This window comes from Salvia hispanica, chromosome 2, assembly GCF_029641045.1.
Source record: "Salvia hispanica isolate PSC_SH4W2 chromosome 2, Shi_PSC_v1, whole genome shotgun sequence".
NCBI classification, from domain to species: Eukaryota; Viridiplantae; Streptophyta; class Magnoliopsida; order Lamiales; family Lamiaceae; genus Salvia; species Salvia hispanica.
In genome coordinates this window covers 40,519,835-40,530,604 of record NC_142693.1, presented here as the reverse complement: position 1 = coordinate 40,530,604, position 10,770 = coordinate 40,519,835, and the positions used below count along the sequence as shown (strand labels likewise).

At 33.1% G+C, this 10,770-nt stretch overlaps 1 long non-coding RNA gene across 1 annotated transcript in view; it reads left to right on the top strand.

The window, feature by feature from the left end:
* The window catches only part of LOC148932404 (uncharacterized), a 543-nt gene extending 319 nt beyond the window's left edge, over nucleotides 1–224 (top strand). The window contains exon 2 of the long non-coding RNA XR_016135150.1: nucleotides 1–224. This exon is cut by the window's left edge and continues 47 nt beyond it. This is a non-coding gene — a long non-coding RNA (uncharacterized LOC148932404).
* The last annotated feature ends 10,546 nt before the right edge of the window (nucleotides 225–10,770 follow it).

Sequence of the window (10,770 nt, the reverse complement as noted above, 5' to 3'; positions counted from 1 at the left end):
GATTGGAGGATGTGGTCGACCAATGTCGACGCGATTTAGGGATGCCACCCATTGATGATTATGGCGTCGAGATCGGGGGCGGGGACGTCGGAGGCGGCAACGGCACGGGCGACGGGGACGAGGACGAGGAAGAGGAGTGAGAGCCGAGGGTATTATGTAATTTTATTTTTAAATTATGTTTTTTTTAAATTATGTAATTTTTTAATGAAGTTTTCGAATTTTCCCGTATTCCGTGTCGATGTTTTAATTCCGTAAATTTTAAGTCCGTAAATTGAATAATTGTGGGAATGGCTAGTTGAAGTCCTAGTGCAATGGGAAGGGCTAGTGATGTGGCAGTGGAATGGGAAGAGCTAGTACTGACGTGGCAGACAGTTTTTATGGGAAGGGCTAGTGGAGGTCCTAGTGGGAGGGGCGCCACCGGAGACACTCTTAGAAATAAAACGTTTTTCTTTTTTATCGGTCCTATTAAAAATGAAACGTTTCTTAAAATGAAAACAATACTCTTTGTACTTTTTCTTCTCTCTTACTTTACTCTCTCTTCATTAACTCATAAACAACACTATATAAATTCTTGTGCCGAAAAGCAAATGTTGCATATTTAACGGGACGGATGGAGTATATCACATAATTTGTGAAATAACTAAGGGCGATTATGTTATATATTTTTTTAATTATTATTATTATTATTATTATATTGAAATATAATTTATTAACTTAATAAAATAATGATTTTATTAGACAACTATAATAAAAATATATATATAATATGATTAAAATTACGTAATTCTACTCATCATCGACATGGCAAAAGTGTGCCTACATTTCATTAACTAGATCTTGTCACAATTGGTCATGTTGCTTTTTATTACACGTCAACTCATGAGGAGTGTTGTCGTGCTGAAATATTCTAGGTCCCATTGTGGATTCGCTAATAAATTATTTGTTGATCCGTCGTTTCTCTTTCCTGATGTGTGTATGTCTTACATCGACTTTCATTGGCTTCTTGAGCACGCATTTCATGCATCGCTCCCACACCTGCATTATAGGTCATCTAGAAAAATTAGTTATAGTTGATGTCTAGGAAGCATCGTCATTGGTGAATGGATCCATTGAGTCGACAAAATGAAAGTGAAATAAACTGTGTGATGGGAATGGAGAATGGCAATAAGTAGATCATAAGTTGTGTAGAATATATTCGGAGTGCATAGACATTCACATAATAAAAAAAGAAAAAATTGTGAATGATAAACTAAAAAATTAGTTGTTTGACTAGTCACACATTTTTTTTAAAGTTAATTTTTGGGCAAAATATTAATGGATGTCCACGTGTAAGCCACCCACAGGTCGACGCATTCACGTGCTTTTGCAAGCATGGGAGAGAAACGACGCGTGGTCATGACAGTCATAATGTCGCACTTAGGCACTGGGCACGTGGATGTGTACTTTGAACAAGTCCCGAGCACATTAACATCAGTATCTTAATTAATTTTATGTCAAATCATCCTTATCTTGGGAGGAAAATGGAACTAGGCCACGAATATGGTGGTATGGTCCAGCTCCACGCATTGCAAGAGAGGGCAAAGTGGGCATCACCAAGTACGAGGCTGCGTGGACAGTGCGCCCGCTTGATTGGTAGTTTGGTGCGGCCAACGCTCACGTTGCAGCTTGCTAGACTACACCGTAAGTGGGGTGGACTGAGGGAGTGTTTATTCCAATATATATTCAATTTCAGCCCAACTCATAGGCTATAAATGGCGGATCTAGAATCGGATAAATCTTAAATTTCATTATAATGTCTCAGGGATGTATTCACATCCTTTTTGCATCTTTTGTTCTTTTTCCTTCTCAATCTCGGCCCTTCATTTTCAAAATCTAATGGCTGATTTTTATGCCACATGAATTTAATGAATTAATAAAAAAAAATTCAAAAAGGGCATTTAGGGGAGTAGTAAATAGGCGGCAGTTAATGCATTTCCATAATTCACGCCTTCAATTTCAGCCCCACTTATCTTTTATATCTTTTCCTTTATTAAATCACAACATGCTTATTTCTTTCTATGATTCATTGATTTTACTCTAATTCTAACTTTTTTCCGCTAAAAAATATTGGAGAAATAGGAGTTCAATATTCTCGTCAGTTTCTAAGTAATGCATATGTCTCTTACAAGATATAATGTACGCCTAATGTCTAATAATGTACGCCTAATGTCTAATAATGTATGTGTTTAAGGGAATAATGTTTAGTCTAAGTAGCACTAAATAATGTACGCAAAGTGGGTTTTAATGTACATGCGTAATACTTAATGATGTACTTTTGTTGGCGAGAGTTGAATTCATACCCTTTGGGTTTAGCAATCTATGGGGCTAGGTTGTAGTACTCATTCACAAATGAAACAATCACCAAGGGCAGGGAGTTTGAATCATTCTCCTTGGGTTTAGCAACCCATAAAGCTAGGGTATAGTACCACCACATGAATTGAATTTCATTTTTTAATGTGTGTTTTAGATTTGGTACAGTAAATAATTTTACAAATAGTATATAATAGTACACATTCGTATCAGTGAATAATGTACAGATTGAAGAAAATAATGTTGAAAGGAAATTGAATTCATGCCTTTTGGATTTAACAATCCATGGGGCTAGGTTGTAGTACCCACTCACAAACGGAACCATATCAAAGGGCAAAAGGGCAGAGAGTTTGAATCATTCCCCTTGGGTTTAACAACCCATAAGGCTAGAGTATAGTACCACCATATGAATTAAATTTCATTTTTTAATACGTTTAAGATTTGGTACAGTAAATAATGTACAAATAGTATATAATGAAGCACATTCGTATCAGATGTACAACTTGAAGAGAATAACGTTGAAAGGAAATTGAATTCAAACCATCCCAAGTGCTTTACATCATCATAAATCTAGACGAAATACCCTACAAATCTATTTTAAATCAGTTGGACACCTCCTGAAATACATGTTATTGTCTTTCTTGTTTCGACTAGGTGCTGCAAAATCCTCTCTCACTGGGACCGCCACAGAGCCGCCGCTGCCGCCGCAGCGCACAAGGAATGAAGTTTGATCCATGGGCATGAGCATTTCCAAACAAGCCTACTTGGTTCATCTTCCTCCAACACTTCCTAGTTTGGTGAATTGAGATTGTCATTGCTGCCAAGTTCCCCCAACACCTTCTGGTATAGCAAAACTAATTATATGTATCAATGATGTAACAGATCAATAATGTACAAATATATATGTATAATGCATGTGTAATAGCTGCTGGGGTTTGGAGCCCCTTGCACAGCGGAAGACTTGTACAAAACAAATAAATCAGACACGGATCTATTTGACCGATTATGCGATTAATCAATTCACATGTTAAACAGATAATTACATGCTAGAACGCAAATAATTCATGCTTAGAAAATATAAATCCTAAACATGATTTCTACGGTTTAGAGTTACCGATTTGATTCTCCAAAGAATCGTCGATTGCTCGCGCCTTCTCCACGTGATGATCTTCAATACTAGACCACGGATCTTCTGACTGGTTCCCGAACTGTATCTCGATATCAGGGTGGGCTGATCTTATCAAAATACTAGGACTCGAATAAAGAAGACAGAAAATTCCTCACGGAGAAGAGCTGAAGAATTTTCGAACTCCTCTACTAATTAGAGAGGGGGGCGAAAATTTCCTCTACTAATAATTGTGTTTCTGTCTTTCCTTTATTCTCCTATTTATATTAAGTTCATATTGAGCCCAGTCAGGGATCTATGGAAGGTTTTGGATATGGGCTCCTCCAATTAGCTTTTTACTAATTAAATTGAACCCCAATTTAATATAAGCTTTTAATTGGAATATTACGAGCAACCACTACAGAAGTAATATTGCACTCCCTATCCAAATCTGAAATTACAAGTAATCCGGGTTTCCATTATTTAAATTATTTATTTCCCGCGCTTAAGATATAAATTTCCATTAATTAATTAATGTCTGCTATGAACTTAATTAATTAACATCTTATCAATTCCAAGAGTGGACTTAGCAAGAAACACTTATTTATTATTCATAGAGTAATAAAACTCCAACTGGCCAGTTTCCGAATAATAAAACCTTGTTCAAGCTCCTCTTGAGGACATTATCAAACGAGACTCACCTCGCGCACGATTCAACATAATAGCAATCCTAGCACCGCTAGATATTAATCACCACTACCCAATATATCAGGATTATTGGGTTGCGAAAAACCCGCACCATTTGATAAGTCAAAGTAGTGCATAATCAATACCGTATGCTCAATGCTAACGTATGTAGATTAAGAAATAGTTATTTATCAAGACTTAGTCTTTCAGTAGATAGCATAAAGACACGTCTTGCTGTTAGATCCATTCAGTGCTATACCACACCAACGTCATCTTATTTTAGTAAGGCTTAGAAATAATCGGACTGACATTGCAACCTTTCACGATAGGTAGTCTAAGCCTATCTGGGTTGTGAAATTCTTCTTTTTCTTTTGCAAAGCTTTGCATAGAACCGACTGTGTTACCTTAAAGTGGACGACGCCCACAACCAGTCTACTAAGCAAAAGACTTAGACTTTGTTTGCTTCTTATACATTTAAATGTTTATAAAACATCTTATAAATGCACAAGCAAACACAATGTAATAATATACTGATTCTATTCGCAGCGAAACTGCTCGAATAATACTGAATCGGGTTAAAAATGGATTATAGAGTTTTACGTATACAAACAAGATTCTATTCGAGCGAAACTTGCTCGAAACATGCTTTTCAGTATACCAAACCTAACAATAGCAACAACAGTAATGGTTAATATAACAGGTCAGTAATGTAAGATAAATAACACATAATGCAAGACAACATATTAATAATGTATCAAAAGATATTTAAATTTCCCATGCAACGCAGTAATGTGCCAAGAAGTTCATATAATGAGTAGTAACTGACTAATAATGTACCAAACTTTATATATAATGCTTGTATTACAGCAAACACAATATACATGAAATGAACTCGGTGGATGTCTATCGACAGTACAGGTGGTCGATTTTCTTTCCCCTCGGCTTCCTCTTCTCTGCGCCTTCACGGGCTGTACTAGTCTCAGCTTTGTCCTCGGCTAATCTTTGCCGAAGCTTCTGGCTAATGCGATTGGAATAAAATCATCAACCGCTTCGTCAAACTCAAACCGGCGCTGCTTAGATGCTGTCCAGAATAGGAAACAGAGTTGTATCAGATGAGTATTGTGTAATGCAGAAACCAAAGGTCAGTAAAAATATAATGCACAAATCTTCATACAATAATGTATACGTTCCATCAATTGATGCAACAAGAAAGACAGATATGTATATCAAACCGTAAATGATTAATAATGTACCAAACTGTATATATAATGCAGTAAGATGTTGTCAACAAAATCGACCAAAACACTAATATAAAACAGTAATCAACTAAAAAATTCAATCATGGACAGAATTATAAAACAAATTGTGAAATCGTTTATTACAAAACACAATTCGATGCAAAATCGTTTAGTAGAGTCAACCACAACCCAATATCAGTAAGGTTTCCTCAACAAAATCGAACAAAACACAAATCTAAATCAGTAATCAACTAAAAACTTCATTAATGGTCAAAAACCTAAAACAAATGAACACCAATTCATGATTTACAGAAAAAATTGAACAAATATTTGTGCAAAACATGAAATTGGTTGCTACAAAACTGTGAATCGTCGACTATGTAGTGTTTTAAAGCCGAAAATCGACAGTACAGAAGTGGATCTTTCCAAAAATCAGAACTTTAGAAACACTCCTTGTTGTCGACTGCGACGATTACCTTACTTTGGCGGACGAAACCCTCTTTTTGGAGATGACCGATGATTTTTAACGGACGATTGCATTACTTCAGCGGATAGAGCCCTCGATTTGGAGATGACCGATGATTCTACCACGTTTTTACGGCGACAGACTATGGCAAAAGTTTCTTCTCGACATCAATTTGGGGCGACTAGGGTTTTTTGTGGAGAGAAGAATTGAGGGAACGTGGTTGATGAGAGAGAGTAGAATGATGAAGTGAGAATGGTATGTCAATTGGTTATCCCAAAAAATCCCGTAATTATTGTCATCCAATGCTTTTTTACTCTTATACCCTCATAATGCACAGATTAGGACTAATAATGCAACACGGGATCAGTTACTTAATCTTGATCTTGACCGTCCACGTCTCTAATCTAATGATTGATATTAAGAAAGAAATAGACACTAAGGAGGCAAAAGGATCCTAATACTCCCCTCACGTCTCATGCCCAATTCCATTTTAATGGTTTTCGTGTATCCAATACCTAACAAGCATCAAATCGAGTATTATTAAATCCAATATATACAAAATACCCTATTCCCACATAGTAATGAAATCTATAATCAAAAGCAAAAATGATTATCGTGCCTATATATTTAATTATGATAAAATTGAGATTGTAAATATGATAAAATTTCGTAATTGATTTGTGCATGCCCAAATTTGATACTGTGTCGGAAATAGGTAATATCCTTGTAAGGTTTGGACAAGATTTATTAGTGTTGGTGTTGCATGTAACATGGGCTGGGCTTAAGTAATAAATAATAAATATTAGATAAAGACCCAACAGATGAAGCCCAATCAGGTGTTAGCTCTGCTAGATAGATACCCAAAAAGTGTATGGGGCTAAGATAAATGGAAAGAGTATTGGATTTGTAAGAACTATTGGACTAGATGTAGTACCACAAATCAATCTAAATCATTATTTAGACAATTAACGATTGAATTTAATGTTCTATACTTCTAACAAATTCAATTTATGTAAAGAATAATAAAAACAAAGTGTGCAAATAAATAAAGAGAAGGTAGCGTTCGAGGTTTCGATAACTATGGTTCTATATCAATTAGGATAGTGATAAAATACAAATTTATATATTATACAAATTCAAAACGCTTCAACACAGTTTCAATACAGTTTCAATACAATATTAACAGTGTAAAATTTCAAGATTTTAATGTCAACACAGTATCAACACAATATCAACACAGCATCAATCATTGACTACCGTTGAAATTCTGTTGACATTTTCTTGTTGATGTTTTTTTGTGATCTGTTGACATTTTTCAATGGTCCATATAATAGTTTTGAGTTTGTACAATATTTAGAGTTTTCATTTGATCACATCTCATATCAATTAATCTATACAAAATCCATGTCTTTACGTGTATCAAGAATTATTAAGGGAATCACGAAGATAGATTATGCATTCTCTTGAAGTACCCAATAGATAAAGCCCACTTCTAATCATGATTAACACAGAAATCCTAATAGCTTCGAAATTTCAATTCCTTCATACAAGATCTCAAATTTCTCAATTTACTCAATAAACAAGTACTAATAGCTTCGAAGATTCAATTCCTTCATACAATATCAAGATAAACTTGAACTTGAGACCTTTAGACTTAGGGCATTATCGCTGTACTGTTAGACCAACTCATACACAGTACTAATCAAATTTTACAACTATGGTTAATAAAGGTGTTCGGTTATTAACCATTCAAACAAATGCTATTCATCTCTTGAATCTCGTAACAAATGCAATCATTCATTTATAAGAGGATCAAACAAATAAATGTAAAAGTAACTGAAAAGTCAAAATAACAACAAGAGTTATGAGTAAAAAACAAAGATCTTCATAACATTGTCGTAGTATTCGTAGTAGAATTATCTATGAACTTTGAATTTCACATGCCTCTTTTGATTTAAATTATTTTTTCATAAATATAACAAAATCCGAATTGCATGTGTTCAGATTAAGAAATTTGAAAAATATTGTATCATGTTCGTATATAAAAAGTAGAATACTTGTAATAATTTTTCTATTGATATTGATGTTAAAGAGAACTGATGTGTTTTGCGTTTGAAACTGATATATTTTGCATTATAAACTAATATGCCCAATTATTTTGTTAATATAAAATAAGATAAATTTGTTGATAAAACATGTTGAATTTTTTAATTGATACTGATGTTAAAAATCACTGATATTTTTTTATTGTAAATTGATACGCCCAATTATTTTGTTAGTGTAAAAATATACGATAAAATTGTTACTAAAATATGTTAAATGTTTTAAATGATATCGATGTTAAGGAGAACTAAATATGGAGTGTTTTTCATTTTAAACTTATAATCTCAATTGTATAGAGTAATGTCGATTATTTTTTACGAGTGTAAGAAGATGTCGACATTTTGATAATAATACCATTTTTCGAATAATTTTTTCTTAAAAAAAAGTGACACTTGACATAAGCGAGATCTCTTAATTCTTGATATCGAATGAAAGCAATTCTTAGTTTTCATTTTAAATGTGGTTCTCTTTTTATCACACTCCTCTCTTTATACACAATAGTATATGGCTAGGTTTTCAAAAGTAAATATAGTATACTATTTCCTTCGTCCCATCATAAGCAATTCGTATTTTTTTTTTGGAATGTCTCACATAAAGTGAGTTATTTACACTTTTTTGGTAAAATATCTCTAATTTTATTTTCATTCTATTTGATTATCTAAACATTAATATCTTAAATCTCTTATCAAAAAGAAATTTCTCACTTAATTACGTTGGGACGAATTGAGTACAACTTTTCAAGAGAAAACCACATACTCCCCCACAATAATTTTGAGTATGTCATTTCAAATAATCAAACCTCTCTACTTTTTTGTCTAAAAGCCAATTAAAACGCAAAGGCAACATATAATCCACTCTCCTTTAAGCTGGTTAAAGTTTAATTGTTTTTGTTTATTTTAACATGGAGACCGGGAGGGTTTGGTCCCTAAACCCTATGTTACATTGTAGTCAATGAACTTGTCAGTATTTATTAGTAGCATGTATTTACGAAAACTTATCCAAATTTACGTATAATTACGTACGTTAACTTATGAATAAATCATCAATATAGGATATGCATAATTAATGTACGATAGAAATAAATTAGTCGCCACCGACAACTCATAAATTCAACCAGGCTCCTGAATTTGAGTCTTTCAAATGGAATTCCAAATTCCAAATTCCAAATTCCAAATTCCGAATTCCAACTAATTTATTTATACTTATTAATCAGGGTTAAATAAAAGTTACAAAGATAGCTAGTGAAATGTAAAAATAATAATGTATAGGTAGCGCTTCATACTTTATCCTAAGTATTAGAATGGGGTGATATCAGTTCTAAAATATTACTCCCTCCGTCCCCGATTAGGAGTCACAGTTTGACCGGATACGGGTTTTAAGAAATGTAAAGAAAAGTTGGTTGAAAAAGTTAGTGGAATGTGGGACCCACCTTTTTATATTGGTTTTATAATAAAATGTGTGTGAAGTGAGTTAGTGGAATGTGAGACCTACCTACCATTTATGGTAAAAATGAAGTGTGACTCTTAATTGGGGACGGACCGAAATGGAAAAATGTGACTCTTAATGGGGGACGGAGGGAGTAATATTTATATCTGTATTTGATTCAACTAATTAATTAGATTAAAGAGGGAACATCTCTTTTGGTCCACGAACTTTGCCAAAGTATCATTTTAGGTCCGTGAACATTGAAAATATTATTTGAGCTCCATCAACTATGGGTTAATATCATTTTAAGTACTTTTTTACTATTTCCAAATTTTTCTAGACAAAAATAACCTCAATATCTTTAAGGGTATATATTTTTAATAAACTTATTATATACTCATATTTTTTATAAATATCTTTACTATATATTTTTGATGAATTTTCTAAATATAATTTGACTTTCAATATTATCACTTAATTTTGTGACATGCAAGAAAATATCTTTATTCAATTTTTTATTATTAAAAAAAAATTCTTTATTCAACCTTCAATATTATAACTTAATTTTGTGATATGCAAGAAAATATCCTTATTCAATTTTATATTATTAAAGAAAGTTCTTTATTCAATTTTAAAATTCTCTAATATAAAAAATTGAAGAAGCAATTTTACTTGCATGTCACAAAATTAAGTGATAATATTGAAGGTCAAATTATATTTAGAAAATTCGTCAAAAATATATTGTAAAGATATTTATAAAAAAATATGAGTATATGATAAGTTTATTATGAATATATACCCTTTAAGGTATTGAGGGTATTTTCGTCCTGAAAAATTTGGAAATAGTAAAATAATACTTCAAATTATATTAACTTATAGTTGATGGACCTCAAATGATATTTTCAAAGTTCACGGACCTAAAATGATACTTTGGCAAAGTTCGTGGACCAAAAAAGATGTTCCCTCTATATTAAATTTACCTAGGTTTCTTTAACTATATCCAGCAACATTTGATTGTGCGCGTATGACGTTAGTGAAGAAGATGGATTTCATATATGGCTCTCTCTCTCTCTCTCTCTCTCTCACACACACACACTAGCTCAACATTTACTTCATTCATACTTCAGGTCTAGCTCAAATTTTGCACAATTAAGGTTATGTGTTTTCTAAGCAATGCCAACAAATCTCAATGCTGCTTTTCGAAACTCTAATTTTACAAGCCCATGTGGGGCTTGCATTTTTATAGGAAGACCACTTATTTTAATTAGCATAAACTAGCTCATTCAAGAACACAAGACATAGTAATACATATATATTCTCTACAAGAAATTAAGGGGAGGGGAAAAAGTCAAAAGTAGTAGTTGAGAATGAGAACTAGGGGAAGACAAATTTGAACA